Source organism: Haematobia irritans, chromosome 1 (genome assembly GCF_050003625.1).
Source record: "Haematobia irritans isolate KBUSLIRL chromosome 1, ASM5000362v1, whole genome shotgun sequence".
NCBI lineage: Eukaryota > Metazoa > Arthropoda > Insecta > Diptera > Muscidae > Haematobia > Haematobia irritans.
This window is the reverse complement of record NC_134397.1, coordinates 217,620,639-217,645,369: the sequence shown is the minus strand read 5'-3', so window position 1 is coordinate 217,645,369 and position 24,731 is coordinate 217,620,639. Positions and strand designations below refer to the sequence as shown.

The window sequence follows — 24,731 nt, the reverse complement described above, 5'->3', positions numbered from 1 at the left end:
AATTTTTAATTAAAAAGTTAATTGATACAATAAACTTTTAATCATATTCGGAAGACTAAGTCAGTTAAAAAAGTGATTAACATTTTTTTAAATTTTTAATTAAAATTTTTTTTCAAACAATCAATTGTTAATCCAAATAAAAATTCTAAGCCTACTCAAAAGGTAATTGAAAATAGTTACCTTTTTCTAATTAATAAATTAATTGAGTTTTGCAATCAACATCAATTAAATTTTTAATTGAATCAATTAAAAAATTAATTGAAATTTGGTAATGAAATTAATTAATTTTTTGCCCAATTAAAACTGTGATTGATACTATCATTTTCGTGATTGAAGACGTTTCAATTAAAAAATTAATTGGATCAATTACTTTCGTGATTGAATCAGAAAAAAAAATTTTTTGTGTATCTTAAAACCTCCTAACACCATCTTCTAAATTGTATATAAGTCCATACGTGGTATATATTAAATCAAAAAATATCGATCCAATACGTATATAATTCAGTTTGACAAAGTAGACATAAAATTTTGACAAAATTTTCTACAGAAATAAAATTTTAACAAAATTTTCTATAGAAATAAAATTTGCACAAACTTTTCTTTTGAAATAAAAATTTTGACAAAATTTTCTATAGAAAGAAAATTTTGACAAAAATTTCTACAGAAATAAAATTTTAACAAAATTTTCTATAGAAATAAATTTTTGACAAAATTTTCTATAGAAATAAAATTTTGACAATGATGAAAATTTTATTATGAACCGAATAAAATTTTAACAAAATTTTCTCTAGAAATAAAATTTTGACAAAATTTTCTATAGAAATAAAATTTTGACAAAATTTTCTATAGAAATAAAATTTTGACAAAATTTTCTATAGAAATAAAATTTTGGTAGATTATTTTTGGCTCTAGTGGCAACCATGATTATGAACCGAATAAAATTTGAACAAAATTTTCTATAGAAATAAAATTTTGACAAAATTTTCTATAGAAATAAAATTTTGACAATGGTGAAAATTTTATTATGAACCGAATAAAATTTTAACAAAATTTTCTCTAGAAATAAAATTTTGACAAAAGTTTCTATAGAAATAAAATTTTGACAAAATTTTCTATAGAAATAAAATTTTGGTAGATTATTTTTGGCTCTAGTGGCAACCATGATTATGAACCGATATGGACCAATTTTTGTGTGATTGGACCAATTTTGGTATGGTTGTTAGCGACCCTATACTAACACCACGTGCCTAATTTGAACCGGATCGGATGAATTTTGCTCCTCCAAGAGGCTCCGGAGGTCAAATCTGGAGAATGTTTTATATGGGGGCTATATATAATTATGGACCGATATGGACCAATTTGTTAAAGATCATATAATAACACCATGTTCCAAATTACAACCGGATTGGATGAAATTTGCTTCTCTTGGAGACTTCGCAAGCCAAATCTGGGGATCGGTTTATATGGGGGCTATATATAATTATGAACCAATGTGGACCAATTTTTGCATGGTTGTTAGAGACCATATACCAATATCATGTACCAAATTTCAAGCGGATCGGATGAAATTAGCTTCTCTTTGAGGGTCCGCAACCCAAATCTGGGGATCGGTTGATATGGGCGTCATATATAATTATGGACCGATGTGGACCAATTTTTGCACGGTTGTTAGAGACCATATACCAACACCATGTACCAAATTTCAGCCGGATCGGATGAAATTTGCTTCTCTTTGAGGCTCCGCAAACCAAATCTGGGGATCGGTTTATATGGGGGCTATATATAATTATGGACCGATGTGGATCAATTTTCGCATGATTGTTAGAGACCATATACCAACACCATGTACCAAATTTCAGCCGGATCGGATGAAATATGCTTCTCTTAGAGGCTCCACAAGCCAAAACTTGGGATCGGTTTATATGGGGGCTATATATAATTATGAACCGATGTGGACCAATTTTTGCATGGTTATTAGAGACCATATTCTAACACCATGTACCAAATTTCAGCCGAATCGGATGAAATTTGCTTCTCTTCTAGGCTCCTCAAGCCCAATCTGGGGATCGGTTTATATGGGGGCTATATATAACTATGGACCGATGTGGACCAATTTGTGCATGGTTGTTAGATACCATATACCAAATTTCAGCCGGATCGGATGAAATATGCTTCTGTTAGAGGCTCCACAAGCCAAATCTGAGGGTCCCTTCATATGGAGGCTATACGTAAAAGTGGACCGATATGGCCCATTTTCAATACCATCCGACCTACATCGATAACAACTACTTGTGCCAAGTTTCAAGTCGATAGCTTGTTTCGTCCGGAAGTTAGCGTGATTTCAACAGACGGACGGACGGACGGACGGACATACTTTATGGGGTCTTAGAACAATATTTCGATGTGTTACAAACGGAATGACAAAGTTAATATACCCCCATCATATGATGGAGGGTATAACAAGTAAGGAAAGCCTAAGATTCGGCCTGGCGGGGCCGACTATATTATACCCTTCACCAGTATGTAACAGGTTGGCTGATAAGTCCCCGGTCTAACAAAGAAAAGCACATTTTTTTGTCAAAATTCGATTTTATTATTCAACATAGTTGCCTTCAAGAGCGATACAATGATTATAACGACCTTCCAATTTTTTGATACCATTTTGGTAGTACTCCTTTGCTTTTGCCTCAAAATAGGCCTCAGTTTCGGCGATCACAGCCAAATTTTTTTTTTTTTGCAGCCAAATTTTTTCCCTGCGAGCATCCTTATGAGGTCTGAGAACACGAAAAAGTCGCTGGGGGCCAGATCTGGAGAATACGGTGGGTGGGGAAGCAATTCGAAGCCCAACTCATGCATTTTTGCCATCGTTCTCAATGACTTGTGGCACGGTGCGTTGTCTTGGCGGAACAACACTTTTTTCCTCTTCATATGGGGCCGTTTTGCCGCGATTTCGACCTTCAAACGCTTCAATAATGCCATATAATAGTCACTGTTGATGGTTTTTCGCTTCTCAGATAATCGATAAAAAGTATTCCATGCGCATCCCAAAAACCAGATGCCATTACTTTGCCAGCGGACTTTTGAGTCTTTCCACGCTTCGGAGACGGTTCACCGGTCGATGTCCACTCAGCCGACTGTCGATTGGACTCAGGAGTGTAGTGATGGAGCCATGTTTCATCCATTGTCACATATCGACGGAAAAACTCGAGTGTATTACGAGTTAACAGCTGCAAACACCGCTCAGAATCATCAACACGTTGTTGTTTTTGGTCAAATGTGAGCTCACGCGGCACCCATTTTGCACAGAGCTTCCGCATATCCAAATATTGATGAATGATATAAACAACATGTTCCTTTGATATCTTTAAGGCCTCTGCTATCTCGGTCAACTTCATTTTACGGTCATTCAAAATCATTTTGTGGATTTTTTGATGTTTTCTTCGGTAACCACCTCTTTTGGGTGTCCACTGCGTTCACCGTCCTCCGTACTCATTTCACCACGCTTGAATTTTGCATACCAATCAATTATTGTTCATTTCCCTGGGACAGAGTCCGGAAACTCATTAACAAGCCAAGTTTTTGCTTCCACCGTATTTTTCCCCTTCAGAAAACAGTATTTTATCAAAACACGAAATTCATTTTTTCCCATTTTTTTCACAATAACAAAAGTTGCTTCCCAAAAGACGCTCTCTCACAAACTAATTGACTTACAGACGTCAATCATTTGAAGGTTGGTACTATATAAAAATAATATGCATTTAATACTAGCGACATCTCTGTGTCAGACCGGGACTTATCAGCCAACCTGTTATAAACGGACCCCCAAATTTGGCTTGCGGGGACTTTAAGAGAAGCAAATTTCATCCGATCCGGCTGAAATTTAATACATGTTGTAAGTATATGGTCTCTAACAATAATGCAAAAATTGGTCCATATCGGTCCATAATTATATATAGCCCCCATATAAACCGATCCCCAGATTTGACTTCCGGAGCCTTTTATAGGAGCAAATTTCATCCGATTCGGTTGAAATTTGGTAGGTGGTCTCTAACAACCATGCCAAAATTAGTCCATATCGGTCCATAATTATATATAGCCCCCATGTAAACCGATCCCCAGATTTGACCTGCGGAGCCTCTTGGAGGAGCAAAATTCATCCGATCCGGTTGAAATTTGGAACGTGGTGTTAGTATATGGTCTCTAACAGCCATGCAAAAATTGGTCCATACCGGTCTTAATTATATATAACCCCCATTTAAACCGATCCCCAGATTTGACCTCCGGAGCCTCTTGGAGGAGCAAAATTCATCCTATCCGCTTGAAATTTGGTACGTGGTGAAATTTGGTATATTGCGCTAGTACACGGCCGCTAACAACCATGCCAAAATTGGTCCATATAGGTCTATAGTTATATATAGCCGATCCCCAAAAATAATCTACCAAATTTTTATTTCTATAGAAAATTTTGTCAAAATTTTATTACTATACAAAATTTTGTCGGTAAGTGTTACCGCAACCCAAGTAATTCGATTGTGGATGGCAGTCTTTAGTACAAGTTTCTATGCAATCCAATGGTGGAGGGTACATAAGATTCGGCCTGGCCGAACTTACGGCCGTATATATTTGTTTGCTTTAAAAATATTAAAAACAGAATAAGAACTAATAAAATGGAACAAATTAATAAAATGTTGTAGATAAAAATGCTAAATTCATGCTAGGTTAGGTTTGGTGGCAGCCCGATGTATCAGGCTCACTTAGACTATTCAGTCTATTGCCATACCACATTGGTGAACTTCTCTCTTATCACTTAGTGCTGCCCGATTCCATATTGAGGTCAATGACAAGGGACCTCCTTTTTATAGCCGAGTCCGAACGGCGTTCCACATTGCAGTGAAACCACTTAAGAGAAGCTTTGAACCCTCGGAAATGTCACCAGCATTATTGAGGTGGGATAATCCAGCGCTGAAAAACTTTTTGGTGTTCGGTCGAAGCAGGAATCGAACCCACGACTTTGCGTATGCAAGGCGGGCATGCTAACCATTGCACCACGGTGGCTCCCATATGTTTAAATTAATTTATTATTTTATCCTTACATCCTCACAAAAAATCGCTTCTGTAACATATACTCTCAAACATATTTTGCTTCAAGCATATACATTTTTGTGTATTGCCCAAACAGTTATATGTTTGATCTCTACCAATATATAATATGTTTGAAAGCATATTGGTCTAAACAATATATGTTTGGGTAGACTAAGTTCCAAACATTTTGTATTTTTACATCCAAATTCAATAATGTTGTCTTCCAAAAAACAATATGTTATTATGTGAACATATAATATGTTTGGAAGCATTTTGCACCCAAAAATATTATGTGCTTAAAAAAAAATTCTCCCAAACAATATTGTGCTCAAAATTTTATTTATTTATTTATATATTTACAATCATAATGAATTATGAAAATAAACAGGTAATATAGGTGCTAACAACATAGGTTTTCGACCTGAATGCTCAAAATGTTGTTTCTGCACAATTGTATATTCCCCCACATCTTTCTCACTTCCACGAGATTTTTTAGTTCTTAGCACCTTTTTCTGTAATACAAACATTGTAGAAGAAATTATTCAATTGTATGATTTTTTATACCCACCACCATAGGATGGGGGGTATATTAACTTTGTCATTCCGTTTGTAACACATCGAAATATTGCTCTAAGACCCCATAAAGTATATATATTCTGGGTCGTGGTGAAATTCTGAGTCGATCTGAGCATGTCCGTCCGTCCGTCTGTTGAAATCACGCTAACTTCCGAACGAAACAAGCTATCGACTTGAAACTTGGCACAAGTAGTTGTTATCGATGTAGGTCAGATGGTATTGCAAATGGGCCATATCGGTCCACTTTTACGTATAGCCTCCATATGAAGGGACCCCAAAATTTGGCTTGCGAGGCCTCTAAGAGAATCAAATTTCATCCGATCCGACTGAAATTTGGTACATGGTGTTAGTATATGGTCTCTAATAACCATGCAAAAATTGGTCCACATCGGTCCATAATTATATATAGCCCCCATATAAACCGATCCCCCGATTTGGCTTGCGAGGCCCCTAAGAGAAGCAAATTTCATCCGATCCGGCTGAAATTTGGTACATGGTGTCAGTGTATGGTCTCTAACAGCCATGCAAAAATTGGTCCACATCGGTCCATAATTATATATAGCCCCCATATAAACCGATCCCCCGATTTGGCTTGCGAGGCCTCTAAGAGAAGGAAATTTCATCCGATCCGGCTGAAATTTGGTACATGGTGTTAGTATATGGTCTCTAACAACCATGCAAAAATTGGTCCACATCGGTTCATAATTATATATAACCCCCATATAAACCGATCACCAGTTTTGACCTCCGGAACCTATTGGAAGACCAAAATTCATCTGCTTCAGTTGAAATTTGGTATGTGGTGTTAATATATGGCCTCAAACACCCATGCAAAAATTGGTCCATATCGGTCCATAAATATATAGGCCCCATATAAACCGATCCCCAGATTTGACCTCCAGAGCCCCTTGGAAGAGCAAAATTCTTGCCATTCGGTTGAAATTTGGTACGTGATGTTAGTATATGGTATCCAACAACCATGCAGGAATTGGTTCCTATCAGTCCATAATTATATATAGCTCCCATATAAACCGATCCCCAGATTTGACCTCCGGTGCCTTTTGGAGAAGCAAAATTCATCCGATCTGCTTGAAATTTGGTACGTGGTGGTAGTATATGATATTTAACAACCATGCCAAAAGTGGTCCATATCAGTCCATAATCGTACATAGCCCCATATAAACCGATCCCGAGATTTGGTTTTGGAACCTCTTGGAGGAGCAAATTTCATCCGAGTGAGTTGAAATTTGGTACATTGTGCTAGTATATGGTCGTTAATAACCATGCCTAACTAGGTCCATATCGGTCTATAGTTATATATGGCCCTCAGATAAATCGATCCCCAATCACACAAAAATTGGTCCATATCAAGTTCATAATTGTATATAGCCCCCATATAAGCGACCCCCATATTTCAATTCTTGCTCTCTACGTACAAAAAGTCCATATCGATTCGTAGTTATTTGTAGACTTAACTATACATAACTTTATTGTCTAATATATACCATGTATGGACTAAATCACAGTCTTTCGTAGAAGCTTCTACGCAATCCATGGTGGTGGGTACATAAGATTCGGCCTGGCCGAACTTGCGGCCGTATGTACTTGTTTTATTTTAATTTTACCTTTTGCCGGACGGGGATTCGAACAGCGGACCACACAGTTTGTAAGGATCAAAGAAGTAGCTGATCAATTGCCCAAGGAAAAATAAAACATTAATTTTGTAATAACAAGCAACAACCACCAACTTAATTCAATATCGCTCCCTGTTAAATAGCGCTCCAAGCTACTAAACCCATATATGTTTATAGGCTATTTCTAAATTAATATATGTTTGCATCCAAGCATATTATATTTACAAACATTTTATGTCCCAAACATAATATGTTCTAACATATTAACATATATGTCCCAAACATGTTATGCTAGTTTATGAACATTATATGCTTGCACTCAAAAATATTGTGTTTAAAAATTTGTGTTCCAAACATATAATGTTTATAGCCAAACATATGAAAAACAGTCTTTTTCATCCGTGTATAAACCAAAATCTCTTATTTAAATTGTATAAATAAATACTTTTGTTTTTTTTCTTTTTTCATTTCAGAAATGGTGATTTAAAGAAACCGTGGCCCACCACCATATACCTCATACAAATCGTATTCATTTTTCATTTTATAATATAAAGTAGGGTATTATATATATATATATATATATATATATATATATATATATATATATATATATATATATATATATATATATATATATATATATATATATATATATATATATATATATATATATATATATATATATATATATATATATATATATATATATATTTTATATTATCAAAAAATTTATGCATAGCAAATAATTAATTTCCACTAATGGCATAGTTTTAGTTTCTCCCATAATTCCTTTGATTATCTCCCAGTTTTCATTTTGGCACTAATGAAAATGAAAATGTCCACATTTAAATCCAATTACTGACATATGAACAATAATTTCTATTTATCTGTGTGACCTTTTTTTTTGTAAATGATTGCTATGATGAACTAAATTTGTCACAAATTACAAATTAGGATTTAATTTCATATGTGACATTCATTTGTTGACCAACGACATAAATTAAATAATCTATGCTCGAAGGCATTATTGCACAAAACAAGATTTAATCATAGTTGTTTATATTCCAAATAGTCATAGTACAGGGTCATCATAATAAAATTACATCTATGAGACAACTATATTTTGTTAGACAATGAAAAATGTTTCTCCTAGAATGGAAAACCAATTTGGAGAAATAAAATTGCATAAATTTTCCTATAAGGAATTAAGCTGGAGAATTACTGAATAACTTGTCCAGTATATGTTAGTTGTCATTGAAAGCAGATGATAAAATGTGTCAAATTAAAACTTTTGTTTTTCAAAAACTTCAATTTCTCCTTGGAAAATTTGGCAAGGGAAAAACTATATCCGCTTATCCTTTATCTAAATAAAAATTTCTCAAAGGATTTCTCTGTTCCATATACAAAACACGTCTGCTTGTGGAAGACCCACAAAATTCAATCCTTTTGTAAAACAAAACCAAAACAGAACTTCATTATGATTTACGTCTGCTGATGGCCCCAGTGGCCCCAGGGGGGATTTTCGGCACTGAAGCTTATAAAAAAAAGGAAAGAAACTCAGAAAGTTTTCATTTAAATTTTCCTGTTGTGTGGTCTCCAAGGTATATAGCCAATAGCCCAGGCTAGTACAGCCAACTGCGGTTGTAACCAACTGACCAACGAAGACAAAACAATCCGAACGGTTTGAGATTATTTTGATAACAATTAAATTTAACAACTTTTTTTTTCGCTTAACCAAAAAACTAACTTACCATTTTTTCTAAGCTTAGTGGTTCGTTGGAATCTTAAATTTTGTTAGCAACTTTAAATGGAAAGATGTGGAGGAGAAAACTAAAGTAAATAAACAAATGAATCATTCTTGGTATTGTTGTCTGGAAGCAGGAATTTTGTGTCCTAAATTTCATTGGATTTGTCTGGAAGAAGGAATTTTGTGTCCTAAATTTCATTGGATTTGTCGGTTTGGTTTATGTTGCCACTATTAAAGTGCTTTAAATTGTAGTGCTAGGAGCTGTATAACTGTATTTGAATAAGGGAAATTTTCTTGAACTTCTTCGTGATGACATCAAAACTATTCAAGATATTTGAAGTATTCACCACCACCAGATATGCCATGGCCAAAGCTGCTTTCAACATCTGCTGCTGCAACTCTTCAGGAATTTTTACATCTTCTCTCAACTAAGAGGATTCATTTAACATCATATACAATACCGGTAAGTAACAATAGTTTAAGATTTGTCAGTTTAAATTTTAGGTAAAATTATACGTTAAAATTTTCTCACTAATAAAATTTTAAGGAATTATCTCTAAAGATCAAATTTCTATGAAATTTTCGCTAAAGAAAACATTTCTATGAAATTTGTATGAAATTTTATCAAAAGACAAAATTTCTATGAAATTTTTTCTAAATAAAAATTTCTATGAAATTTTTTCTAAATAAAAATTTCTATGAAATTTTATCTAAAGAGAAATTTTCTACGAAATTTTTTCTAAATACAAAATTTCTATGGAATTTTCTTTAAATACAAAATTTCAATGAAATTTTTTCGAAAGACAAAATTTCTATGAAATTTTTTCTATGGACAAAATTTCTATTAAATTTTCTCTAAAGGCAAAATTTCTATGGAATTTGTTCTAAAGACAAAATTTTTATGATATTTGTTCTAAAGACAAAATTTCTATGACATTTTTTCTAAACACAAAATTTCTATGAAATATTTTCTACAAAATTTCTATGAAATTTTATAAATTCAATAAAAGTTTTTCTGTAGACAAAATTTCTATAAAATTTTCTCTAAAGACAAAATTTCTATGGAATTTTCTCTAAAGACAAAATTTCTATGAAATTTTTTCTAAACACAAAATATCTATGAAATTTTCTCTATAGACAAAATTTCTATGAAATTTGTACTAAAAACTAAATTTCTATGAAATTTTTTCTACAATCAAAATTTCTATGAAATTTTCTCTACAATCAAAATGTCTATGAAATTTTTTCTATAGACAAAATTTCTATGAAATTTTCTATAAAATCAAAATTTCTATGGAATTTTCTCTAAAGACAAAATTTCTATAAAATTTTCTCTAAAGACAAAATTTCTATGAATTTTTTTCTATAGACAAAATATCTATGGAATTTTCTCTAAAGACAAAATTTCTATAAAATTTTCTCTAAAGACAAAATTTCTATGAAATTTCCTCTAAAGACAAAATTTCTATGAATTTTTTTTTTAACACAAAATTTCTATGAAATTTCCTCTAAAGACAAAATTTCTATGAAATTTCCTCTAAAGACAAAATTTCTATGAAATTTTCTCTAAAGACAAAATTTCAATGAAATTTTTTCTAAACACAAAATTTCTATGAAATTTTCTCTAAAGACAAAATTTCAATGAATTTTTTTCTAAAAACAAAATTTCTTTGAAATTTTCTCTAAAAACAAAATTTCTATGAAATTTTATCTACATACAAAATTTCAATAAATTTTTTCTAAACACAAAATTTCTATGAAATTTTCTCTAAAAACAAAATTGCAATGAAATTTTTTCTAAACACAAAATTTCTATAAAATTTTCTCTAAAGACAAAATTTTAATGACATTTTTTCTAAAGACAAAATTTCTATGAAATTTTCTCTAAAGACAAAATTTCAATGAAATTTTTTCTAAACACAAAATTTCTATGAAATTTTCTCTAAAGACAAAATTTCAATGAATTTTTTTCTAAAGACAAAATTTTAATGACATTTTTTCTAAAAACAAAATTTCTATGAAATTTTCTCTAAAAACAAAATTTCAATGAAATTTTGTCTATAGATAAAATTTCTATAAAATTTTTTCTATAGACAAAATTTCTATGAAATTTTTTCTATCGACAAAATTTCTATGAAAAATATCAAATATCTATGGAATTTTCTCTAAAGACAAAATTTCTATAAAATTTTCTCTAAAGACAAAATTTCTATGATATTTGTTCTAAAGACAAAATTTCTATGAAATTTTTTCTAAACACAAAATTTCCTCTAAATTTCTATGAAATTTTTTCTAAAGACAAAATTTCTATAAAATTTTTTCTGAAGACTAAATTTCTATGAAATTTAATATAAAGACAAAATTTCTATGAAATTTTTTCTAAAGACAAAATTTCTATGAAATTTTTTCTATAGACAAAATTTCTATGAAATTTTCTATAGAGAAAAAATTTCTATGAAATTTTATCTAAAGACAAATTTTTTATGAAATTTTCTCTAGATACAAAATTTCTATTAAATTTTATCTATAGACAAAATTTCTATGAAATTTTTTCTAAAGACAAAATTTCTATAAATTTTTTTCTGAAGACTAAATTTCTATGAAATTTTATCTAAAATTTCTATGAAATTTTCTCTAAAGACAAAATTTCTATGAAATTTTTTCTATAGACAAAATTTCTATGAAATTTTCTATAGAGAAAAAATTTCTATGAAATTTTATCTAAAGACAAAATTTTTATGAAATTTTCTCTAGATACAAAATTTCTATGAAATTTTTTCTATAGACAAAATTTCAACGAAATTTTCTGTAGAGACAAAATTTCTATGAAATTTTATCTAAATACAAAATTTCTATTAAATTTTCTCTGAAGACAAAATTTCTATGAAAATTTTTTTTTGTCTATGAAATTTTCTCTAAAAACAAAATTTTATAGAAATTTTCAATAGAAAAAATTTCAATGAAATTTTCTCTAGAGACAAAATTTCTATGAAATTTTATCTAAAGACAAAATTTGTATGGAATTTTCTCTAAAGACAAAATTTCTATGGAATTTTCTCTAAAAACAAAATTCCTATGAAATTTTTTCTAAATACAAAGTTTCTATTAAATTGTCTCTAAAGACAAAATTTGTATGAAATTTTCCATAGACATAATTTTTATGACATTTTCACTGAAAACAAAATGTCTATGATATTTTTCTAATAAAAAATTTCTTTAAAATATTCTATAGAAAATATCAATAAAATTTTCTCAATCAAAAAATATTCTATGAAATTTTCCCTAACGAATTTAAAAATGTTAACATTTCTTGAAGATTTTCTAATAAGAAAATTTTTATAAGATATTATGTAAATAAAATTTTCGCTATAGAAAAATATTTTTTGAAATTTTCCTTACAGAGTTCTGTAAAATTTTGCCTTCAGAGAAAATGTCATAAAAATTTTGTCTCTAGATAATATTTTATTGTAATTTTTTCTTAAAGTAAAAATTTTTCTAAAGTAAAAAATTTCTATGAAAGTTGCTCTAAACTGAACATTTCTATGAAATTTTGTCTGAAGTAAAATTATATGACAATTTCTCTATTGAAAAATGTCGAAAGTTACATTATTGAATTGAACCAATGAAATAATTTCTTAGATGCAATGAAATTGATCGTCATTGTATTAAATATTCTATATAATGATGAAGTATTTCATACAATTACTGAAAATTTTCACTGTAGTCAAGATACAAACAGCCAACTCATTTCATTAATTTTAAATGAATTTTCAGACTTATTAAAGCCAAACAAACAAAATATTATTATGAAAGACCCTCCAAAACTTTAATTTAAAAAAGTTTTAAAATTTTTTTTCTAGCTAAATATTTAAACTACTAACTCAATAGTGACAGAATACGATTGAGGGTGGATAACCTTAGAATGTAAAAGAAATAAGTGGAGTATGACCACAGAAAAGGATGTGCTTAAAATTTATTCCAATGGAAAGGAGGATAAAAAGGGAAAAACAAAAAACTAATTTGTATGAGTCTTAATGAAATACAGACATGTAAAAAATTACACACACACACACACACACACACACACACACACACACCAACCAACACATACACATGGACAAGGGTGTACTTTTGCAAATCTACATTCTTAACGAAGTATGCAAGAGCATTGAAACCCTTCTAAAGGAGATCTCAATACCGACGACTCACACGATGTCTTAGTGGCACAACAAAGTTGAACAGTGGTTACACGCATGACTTCCTTAAGGAATCAAATGCCAAAAACATTCACAGTTTCGGCACGTGTTTGAGTTTTATTTAAACGCCTTAGATTCCCAGGAATAGTATCTTCAACTAAAACTTCGGATGAATGTATCCGTTTATATGTTTTAGCCAAGGCGGCAATCAAAAAAGTTTTTATTTATTCCGCAAAAACAAAAAAAAAAATCTTCCTAATTTCGGGTTTTTTATTTAATCAGGAATTCTTGTTACCAGTTTTGTATCCTCAACAACAACTTGTTGCTGATTTCAATCAAAAGTTTTCCTCATTGACCAGCTGTGTCATGGGTTCAGTTGGTATTGAAACTTTAATCGTCATCATTTAAGTTAAAAGAATGTCCGTTTATATTGGATAAAAGGAAAAAATAAAACAACAACAACAAATTTCATTGTGTTACAAATTGGTATGAAGACAGAACTTTATAAGTTTTGGCCACTGGAAGCGGTTAATGTTATCTCTCATATTCCAGGTATATACAAAATTAAAAAAATAACCAAAAAAGCTGGAGTTGGTTAAACTAGAACCTAAATAAACCCTATTGTTCTAGTACATCACAATATTTAAGGATTTGTTAAGGATATCCTTTATCGTAAAAATTCTGTGTTTAGAGAAAATTCCTTGAAAATGTTGTGATTAGAAATAGATTCTTTAGAAATTTCGTTTTTAGAGAAAATTTCATAGAAATTTTGCCTTTACAGAAAATTTCATAGAAATTTTGTTCTTTGAGAAAATTTTATAGAAAATGTTTCTTTTGAGAAAATTTCATAGACATTTTTGTCATTTGGGAAAATTTTATAGAAATTTTTTGTCTATTGAAAAAATTCCATAGAATTGTTTTCGAAAAAGAGTTCTTAGAAATTATCGCTTTAGAGAAATTTCACAGAAATTTTGTCTTTAACCCTTTCACTACCGAAATAAACCTAATGTTAAAAACTTTAATTTTTCTTCTGTTGTTAATAGTACTAACAGCATGTAAAACAAAAATAGTCATTTTGAGATCCTACCTCAATTACTTTAAGAGCTATATGAGCTTGTTCTGGAAACTTAATTCTTGATTTGTGACCAAATGACCTTACGAAAAGAAGCGTTATTCGGCCTATAATATCCTTCAAAGTGTGAGAAAAAATATAAAAAAGAACCGGAAAAAGTATCAGCTATAGTTTTTGTATGAATGTCCATTTACAAGAAACATACAGTAGAAAAATTGTCTCAAATTTTCGTATTTTTCGTTTATTGTTAAAGAAGTTTATAAAAATATATTTTAGTGCTCACCAATATGGGAAATATTTATAGCTTATTTGCATTAAAGCCTCTACTTTAAAATAACATCGAGAAGTAAATCGAATCTAAGTGGGGAAATAGAATTTGGTGTCTTTTTCGAATGTCCTTCTAAGTGGACATCGGTAGTGAAAGGGTTAATAAAAAATTATAGAAATTATGATTTAAAGATAATTTCATAGAAATTTATTTTTCATAGAAAATTAAATAGAAATTTTGTTTTTAGAGTAAATTTCATAGGAATTTTGTCTTTAGATAAAATTTCATAGTAATTTTGTTTTTAGATTAAATTTTACAGAAATTTTGTCTTTAGAGAAAATTCATAGAAATTTTGTTTTTAAAGAAAATTTCATAGAAATTTTGTCTTTAAAGAAAATTTCATAGAAATTTTGTCTTTAAAGAAAATTTCATTGAAAATTTGCCTTTGCAGAAAATTTTATAGAATTTTGTCGATAGTGAAATTTTTATAGAAATTTTTTCGTTAGAGAAAATTTCATAGAAATTTTGTCTTTAGAGAAAACTCATACAAATATTGTCTTAAGAGAAAATTCATAGAAATTTTGCCTTTAGAGCAAATTTTAGAGAAATGTTAGCCTTAGAGGAAATTTTATAGAATTTTGTTTTCTTTAGAATTCAGTTTTCTCTCTTTTTAGAGACAATTCTATAGAAATTTTGTCCTTAGAGAAAATTACATAGAAATTTAGTTTTTAGAGAAAATTTCATAGAAATTTGGTCTTTAGATAAATTTTCATAGTAATTTTGTTTTTAGATTAAATTTTACAGACATTTTGTTTTTAGAGAAAATGTCATTAAAATTTTGTCTTTAGAGAAAATTCATAAAAATTTTGTTTTTAAAGAAAATTTCATAGAAATTTTGTTTTTAAAAAAAATTCATAGAAATTTGGTCTTTAAAGAAAATTTCATTGAAAATTTGCCTTTGCAGAAAATTTTATACTTATATACTTATATTTGTTGGTTAGAGAAATTTTCATAGATATTTAGTCGTTAGAGAAAATTTTATAGAAATTTTGTCGTTAGAGAAAACTCATAAAAATATTGTCTTTAGAGAAAATTCATAGAAATTTTGCCTTTAAAGTAAATTTTTGGAGAAATGTTGGCCTTAGAGGAAATTTTATAGAATTTTGTTTCCTTTAGAGTTCAGTTTTCTCTGTTTTTAGAGGAAATTTCAAAAAAAAATTGTCTTTAGAAAAAAATTTTTTAAAAATTATGTTATAGAGAAAGTTTCATAGAAACTTTGTCTTTAGCTAAAATTTCATAATAACTTTGTTTTTAGATTAAATTTTACAGAAATTTTGTTTTTCGAGAAAATTTCATTGAAATTTTGTCTTTAGAGAAAATTCATAGAAATTTTTTTTAAAGAAAATTTTATAGAAATTTTGTCTTTAAAGAAAATTTCATTGAAAATTTGCCTTTGCAGAAAATTTTATGAAATTTTCATAGAAATTTTGTCGTTAGAGAAAATCTCATAGAAACTTTGCCTTTAGAGAAAATTCATAGAAATTTTGCCTTTAGAGCAAATTTTAGAGAAATGTTGGCCTCAGAGGACATTTTGTAAAATGTTGTTTTCTTTAGAAATCAGTTTTCTCTGTTTTTAGAGGAAATTTAAAAAAAATTGTCTTTAGAGAAAAATTTTTTAAAAATTTTATTATAGAGAAAGTTTCATACAAACTTTGTCTTTAGAAAAAATTTCATAGACATTTTGTGCTTAGAAAAAATTTTTTAGAAATTTTGTCTTAGGGCAATATTTCATAGAAATGTTGTCATTAGAGAAAATCTCATACAAATTTTTGTACTTGGAGAAAATTTCGTACAAATTTTGTTCCTAGACATTTTTCCTTTAGAGAAAATTTCAAACAAATTTGGTGTTTAGAGAAAATTTCATAGAAATTTGGTCTTTAGAGAAAATTTCATAGAAATTGTTTCTTCGGAGAAACTTTCAAACAAATTTTGTCTTTAGCAACAAATTTCATAGACATTTTGTGTTTGGAAAAAGTTTTACAGAAATTTTATCATAAAAGAATATTTCATAGAAATGTTGTCTATAGAGAAAAACTCATGCAGATTTTGTCCTTAGAGATTTTTCCTTCACAAAAAATTTCATAGAAATGTTTTCTTCGGAGAAACTTTCATAATAATTTTGTCTTTGAAAAAAAATTTCATAGAAATTTTTCCTGTAAAAAAAATTTATACAAATTTTGTCTTTAGAAAAAAATTTATAGAAATTTTGTCTTTATGGAATATTTCATACAGATGTTGTCATTAGATAAAATCTCATACAAATTTTTGTCCTTGGAGATAATTTTATTCAAATTTTTGACTTTGGAGAACATTTCATAGAAATTTTGTATTTAGAGAAAATTTCTTAGAAATTTTGTCTTTAGAGAAAATTTCTTTGAAATTTTGTCCTTAATAAAAATTTTATAAAAAATTTGTTTTTAAAGAAAATTTCATAAGGATTTGAATTATAAAGAAAATTTTGCTCAGAGAAAATTTTATAAAAATATTGTCTTAGAGGAAATTTCTTAAAAAAAAATTTTTATGAAAAAGAAAATTTCATAAAAAATTGGTCTTAAGAGAAAATTTGATTGAAATTTTGGCTTTAGAGAAAATTTCATAGAAATTGTGTCTTTAGAGAAAATTTTATAGAAATATTGTCGATATGAATTTCTATGAAATTTATTGAATTTCATAGAAATTCATAGAAATTTTGTCTATAGATAAAATTTCATAGAAATTTTGTCGATAGAAAAAATTTCATAGAAATTTTATCTATAGATAAAATTTCATTGAAATTTTGTTTTTAGAGAAAATTTCATAGAAATTTTGTCTTTAGAAAAAATTTCATTAAAATGTTGTCTTTAGAAAAAATTTCATTGAAATTTTGACTTTAGAGAAAATTTCATAGAAGTTTTGTCTTTAGAGAAAATTTCATAGAATTTTGTCTTTAGAGAACATTTTATAGAAATTTGCACTTTAGAAAATATTTCGTAGAAGTTTTGTCTGTAGAGAAACTTTCTGTAGAAAAAAAAGAATATTTAATAGAATTTTTTTCTGTGAGAAAATTTTATAGAATTTTTTTCTGTAGGGAAAGTTTCATAAGAATTTTGTCTTTAGAGAAAAAATTTTAACAATTTTGTCTTTAGAGAAAAATTTATAAGAACTTTATATTTAGATAAAATTTCATAGAAATTCTGTTTTTAGAGAACATGTCTTTAGAGAACATGGTACATGGTCTTTAAGAAGTCATTTCATTGAAATTTTGTGGATTAATTGTCTTTGGGAAAATTTTATAAACATTTTGTCATTGAAGAAAATTAATTTTGTTTTTCGTTATAGAAAATTGCATAGAAATTTGGTCTTTATAGACAAATTCTGTCTTTAGAGAACATGGTACAAAAATTTTGTCTTTAAGAAGTCATTTCATTGAAATTTTGTGGATTAATTGTCTTTGGGAAAATTTTATAAAAATTTTGTCATTAAAGAAACTTAATTTTTTTTTTTCGTTATAGAAAATTTCATAGAAATTTGATCTTTACAGACAAATTCCTAGAAATGTTGACTTTAGAGGAAAATTTATAGAAATTATGTTTTTAAAGAAAATTTCAGATACATTATTTTCCTTTGAGAGAAAATTTTATAGAAATGTTGTCTTTAACCCTTTGACTACCGATGTCCACTTAGGAGGACATTAGAAAATGACACTAAACACTACTTTCCCACTTAGTTTTAATTCATTTCCCAACGTTAGTGTAAAATATAGGGTTAAATCTAAAATTATAAATATTTTCTATAGTGTTGAGCAACTTATTTAACTAGTGAATGGACATTCAAACAAAAACTATAGTCGCTATTTTTTCGGGTTCTTTTGGTATATTTGCTCACACTTCGAAAGAAAATGTAGGCCAAATAGCGCTTATTTGTGTAAGGGAGCCAGCGTGGTGCAATGGTTAGCATGCCCGCCTTGCATACACAAGGTCGTGGGTTCGATTCCTGCTTCGACCGAACACCAAAAAGCGGTGGATTATCCCACCTCAGTAATGCTGGTGACATTTCCGAGGGTTTCAAAGCTTCTCTAAAGTGGTTTCACTGCAATGTGGAACGCCGTTCGGACTTGACTATAAAAAGGAGGTCCCTTGTCATTGAGCTTAACATAGAATCGAACAGAACTCGATGATAAGAGAGAAGTATACCACTGTGGTATCACAATGGACTGAATAGTCTAAGTGAGCTTTAAATATCGGGCTGCCACTATACCTAACCCAGCAAAAACTAGGTAACCACATCTCATTACAATTGACATTACCAGGAGTAAAGCTGTCATTACACGTTGCATTACATTGCGGTGAGTTATCAAGTAGTTCTCCTATTACAGCACCACTCGTCATATTTTGATCCATTGTAATCGGCGATAGAAATCAATATTTTCGAGATTTGGTTGCCTGAGACAATAAGTGGCTATTTTGCAAGCTTTGGTGTATCTACGAATAAGTCATTACATATTAGGTGATTATATGCTTTAAATGTACTACTTATTTTATGGCCGAAAGTATGCCTGGGGAGAAGTACTTTCCTCCTAGGACATGCGTATGTAAATGTAATCCGAAGCGATGCCAATTAATAAGTGGTTATTAATTTTTAAATAGGCTTACCTACAAGATTACCGGATAATGAGACTTTTTGCTGGGCAACCTAACCTAAGGCTATTTGGTTACAATTCAATAATCAAGCTTTCAGAACACACTCATATAGCTCTTGAACTAATTGAGGTAGGTCCTCAAAATTACGATTTTTGTTCTACATATTATTAGTAAAAGTAAAAACAGATGAAAATTTCATAGAATTTTATTTTTCCATACAGAAAATTTCATAAAATTTTCTTTGAGAGAAAATTTCATAGAAATTTTAGAACAAATTTTTTTAATATGAAATTTTGTCTTTGGTTAAATTTTTTAGTGGTTTGCATACCACTGTTCACCAAATCCTATTTCCACTGGCTATCGACATTGTCAATGCTCAGTGTGGTGTTTGGAGAGGAAAACATTCATTCCTGCCGAACGAGTGTTAGAATTCAATAAAAATTCTTTTGTGGTTTTATCAAAGTTCAATTTCCCATAAAATCATTTGGACTAAGCATGCTGCAGATATCGAGAAACAAAACGAGGTTGAAGTTTTATGGGGGAAAAATATAACGAACTTAATAAAACGCAAAGCGCATAGCAAAGGGCAATGAAAACCAGCATGGAAATCCTTTGACTTTGTAGCTTGAGGATTTCCACTCTCCTTGTTTGCAGATTTGAATGATGATGATGACGAAAACTTTTCAAATGTTGGTGTTTGTTGTTAATTGTGGATTTTGCTTTGCAGTCAACAAAACCAAGACAAGCGTCTGGAAAAAAAAACGACCGAACAGAATAAACACGGACAATTTGAAGTGTATAAATCTAGGGCGTCATAGTCTGTGACATTCATTGCTTCTCAGCTTTTGATGACTGCAAAGTGGCTGTGACTTGCAATTCCAGTGGAGAATTGGATTTTGCTATTAGAAGTGTTAGTAGTTTCACTTCCAACGGCAAAATAGGATTTTTTTTGGCAAATTTAGAGTATATATTGGAAAGGAAGCTGTGATTCTATTATATTCAGTCAGAGTACTAGACATTATGATTTCATTATGAACTCGTAAATTACCATATAGGGAAATTTTAAGGAATGAAAATATATTGCTACAATTTCACCATCTGCACTGAAAAAAATATTGTCGTGAGGTCAAAGATTTCATGTCTTTAAAATACGAATAGAAATTTTGCTTAGCATAGAAGACGCATTTCTCTAAAATAAAGTTATTTTCCTTGTCCAAAAGTCGATAAACTTTTCAATGAATTCGTATTGTCCTTATATTTAAGTGGTTTGACTTAAAAATGGGTATCTTAACATGAAAGAAAAAATTTATAGGCTAAGGTCAAGTTGACTTTAATAATTCAGAAAAATTCTTTAAATTTAATGAAATTGTCTTTAAAATTGTTGTCTTTTTGCATCTTGACTACAAAGCAAAAAATCGTTCAAATATAGGACATGTTTTTCAAAACTTTAATTTAAAGAAGTTTTTACTTGAAACATAGCATAATTTCTACTGGAAGTCGAGTCCTAATTTGGAAAATAAAGTTGCCGTTAACGCGTTTTTAAAGGCTTTTATAGCATATGAAGAAAAAAGCTGAGAAAGCGAAAAATTTAAATTTGCTTCCTAGAAGCAAGTACACAAAACCTAAATGTAAAAGAGAATTGTGTCTAAAAAGTATGCTTACTTGTATTCTCCGCTTCTTTGGCTCGGAATCAATACCAAATTTTTTAAAGTAAAGACAAAATCTTTGGAACCGAGTATGCTTTTTTTTCAGTGTGTTGCTTAACGGAAATATTTATAGATCAAGTCAGAATCAAGCTCCTACTGAGGAGGTTTGATAAAGAATAATTTATAAGACTCATGGCTAAATCTTGAGGTCATTGATTTTCTTTTCTGTAAAGACTTCTTTTGTGCAACAGCTCTCCATGTAACGATATCCTTCCTAGTGCTTGAGTTTTGCATATGCCATGAATTAAAACCACAGAAGAAAATTGTATTACTGTGAATACCGTTAAATTTTACATTAGTGATATGTTCTGGATAGTTTATAAAGATAACCGATCGCATGTCGATGACTGATAGTTGAAAATCGTTCTGCAGAGTTTGGCAGGGGAGAAAAGTGACGTGGGCGTACAGTATAGGAGATATTGGGTATGCGGGAGCACAGCTACCACCCGTCCAGGCACGGACAATTCGACAATTCCTCGTGAATACAGAGTTACGGGACTATATGTGGAGCCCCTTTTTATACCCTAAACCACATAGTGGTCAGGATATAATAACTTGGATCTGCCAAAAAATGTGCCTACCAGAAATATTGATTTTAGACCCCATAAAATATATACCGATCGACTCAGAATCATATCCTGAGTCGATCTAGCGCTTGGTGTCCGTCCGTCCATCCGTCTGTCCCTGTATTTGTTGTTCACACGATTTCGGTCGCAATTATGAACCGATTTTGATGAAATTTAGTACAGGGTGTTTTTTGGGCACAGGGACAACGCTATTGAATTTGAAAGAAATCGGATCATATTTAGATATAGCTCCCATATACAGAGATGGTCTGTATCAAACTTTTTTAGGTTTGCGACTGTTGCAAAGTTGTAAACGTCGTAAACGTCACATACGCGTCGAAAATGTAGAAAAAGTAACAAAAGTCGCGAAAATACTTTAGTCGCGTCGGCTAGGCAGCGAATTCGATGGTATCCAAGACGATGGTAGGTGCGAAGAAGTTTCAATTCTTAGGAATGTTCACAATTTTCTCGTCCTTTCTTAGCTTTAAGTTCAGTCTCCTGTCCAATATAACTCCAAGGTATTTTACACACTCACTAATGGGAATTTCGATACCACCTAAGAAAATAGGCTTGACCATGGGAAAACTTTCACAAATTTCTGCAGAAACTCACAGCAAATGCTGTCAAACTAAATTAAAAAATGTTCAGGATTTCTTCTATTCAAAATTTGGTTTTCTACAGTAGGTTTACGACTTTTGCGACATACGTATTATACCGTCGCAAACGTATGTCGCAAAAGTCACAGTTTGTGACAGGCCAACCCTGCCCATATATAACACGTTGGCTGATAAGTCCCCGGTCTAACAAAGAAAAACACGTTTTTTTGTCAAAATTCGTTTTTATTATTCAACATAGTTCCCTTCAAGAGCGATACAACGTTTATAATGACCTTCCAATTTTTTGATACCATTTTGGTAGTACTCCTTCGGTTTTGCCTCAAAATAGGCCTCAGTTTCGGCGATCACCTCTTCATTACAATCAAATTTTTTCCCTGCGAGCATCCTTTTGAGGTCTGAGAACAAGAAAAAGTCGCTGGGGGCAAGATCTGGAGAATACGGTGGGTGGGAAAGCAATTCGAAGCCCAATTCATGAATTTTTGCCATCGTTCTCAATGACTTGTGGCACGGTGCGTTGTCTTGGTGGAACAATACTTTTTTCTTCTTCATATGGGGCCGTTTTGCCGCGATTTCGACCTTCAAACGCTCCAATAACGCCATATAATAGATCGATCGATAAAAATTATTCCATGCGCATCCCAAAAAAACAGAGGTCATTACTTTGCCAGCGGACTTTTGAGTCTTTCCATGCTTCGGAGACGGTTCACCGGTCGTTGTCCACTCAGCCGACTGTCGATTGGACTCAGGAGTGTAGTGATGGAGCCATGTTTCATCCATTGTCACATATCGAACTCGGGTGTATTAAGAGTTAACAGCTGCAAACACCGCTCAGAATCACCAACACGTTGTTGTTTTTGGTCAAATGTGAGCTCGCGCGGCATCCATTTTGCACAGAGCTTCCGCATATCAAAATATTGATGAATGATATTTATGACCAACACGTTCCTTTAATATCTTTAAGGCCTCTCCTATATCGATTATGACTTCATTTTACGGTCATTCAAAATCATTTTGTGGATTTTTTTGATGTTTTCGTCGGTAACCACCTCTTTCGGGCGTCCACTGCGTTCACCGTCCTCCGTGCTCATTTCACCACGCTTGAATTTTGCAAACCAATCAATTATTGTTGATTTCCCCGGGGCAGAGTCCGGAAACTCATTATCAAGCCAAGGTTTTGCTTCCACCGTATTTTTTCCCTTCAGAAAACAGTATTTTATCAATCCCCGCAATTCCTTTTTATACCCTCCACCATCGGATGGGGGGTATATTAACTTTGTCACTCCGTTTGTAAAACATCGAAATATTGCTCTAAGACCCCATAAAGTATATATTCTGGGTCGTGGTGAAATTATGATTCGATCTGAGCATGTCCTTCCGTCCGTCCGTCTGTTGAAATCACGCTAACTTCCGAACGAAACAAGCTATCGACTTGAAAGTTGGCACAAGTAGTTGTTATTGATGTAGGTCGGATGGTATTGGGCCATATCGGTCCACTTTTACGTATAGCCCCCATATAAAGGGACCCCCAAATTTGGCTTGCAAGGCCTCTAAGAGAAGCAAATTTCATCCGATCCGGCTGAAGTTTGGTACATGGTGTTAGTATATGGTCTCTAACAACCGTGCAAAAATTGGTCCATATCGGTACATAAATATATATAGCCCCCATTTAAACCGATCCCCCGATTTGGCTTGCAAGGCCTCTAAGAGAAGCAAATTTCATACGATCCGGCTGAAATTTGGTACATGGTGTTAGTATATGGTCTCTAACAACCATGCAAAAATTGGTCCACATCGGTCCATAATTATATATAGCCCCCATATAAACCGATCCCCCGATTTGGCTTGCGAGGCCTCTAAGAGAAGCAAATTTCATCCGATCCGGGAAATTTGGTACATGGTGTTAGTATATGATCTCTAAAAACCATGCAAAAATTGGTCCACATAGCTCCATAATTATATATAGCCCCCATATAAATCGATCTCCCGATTTGGCTTGCGAGGCTTCTAAGAGAAGCAAATTTCATCCAATCCGGCTGAAATTTGGTACATGGTGTTAGTGTATGGTCTCTAACAACCATGCAAAAATTGGTCCACATGGGTCCATAATTATATATAGCCCCCATATAAACCGATCCCCCGATTTGGCTTGCGAGGCCTCTAAGAGAAGTAAATTTCATCCGATCCGGCTGAAATTTGGTACATGGTGTTAGTATATGGTCTCTAACAACCATGCAAAAATTGGTCCACATCGGTCCATAACATAATTATAAATAGCCCCCATATAAACCGATCACCAGATTTGACCTCCGGAGCCTCTTGGAAAACCAAAATTCATCTGATTCAGTTGAAATTTGGTACGTGGTGTTAATATATGGCCTCAAACTCCCATACTAAACTTGGTCGAAATCGGTCCATAATTATATATAGCCCCCATATAAACCGATCCCCAGATTTGACCACTAGAGCCCCTTGGAAGAGCAAAATTCTTCCCATTCGGTTGAAATTTGGTACATGATGTTAGTATATGGTATCCAACAACCATGCAGGAACTGGTTCCTATCAGCCCATAATTATATATAGCTCCCATA

At 31.2% G+C, this 24,731-nt stretch overlaps 1 protein-coding gene across 1 annotated transcript in view; it reads left to right on the top strand.

Annotated features, from left to right (window-relative positions):
- Positions 1–24,731, top strand: part of Octbeta2R (Octopamine beta2 receptor) — a 673,234-nt gene that overhangs the window by 19,503 nt on the left and 629,000 nt on the right. The window contains exon 2 of the mRNA XM_075292797.1: positions 9,292–9,502. The gene's annotated coding sequence lies outside the window, so the exon portion shown is untranslated. The remainder of the gene's footprint in view (positions 1–9,291; positions 9,503–24,731) is intronic.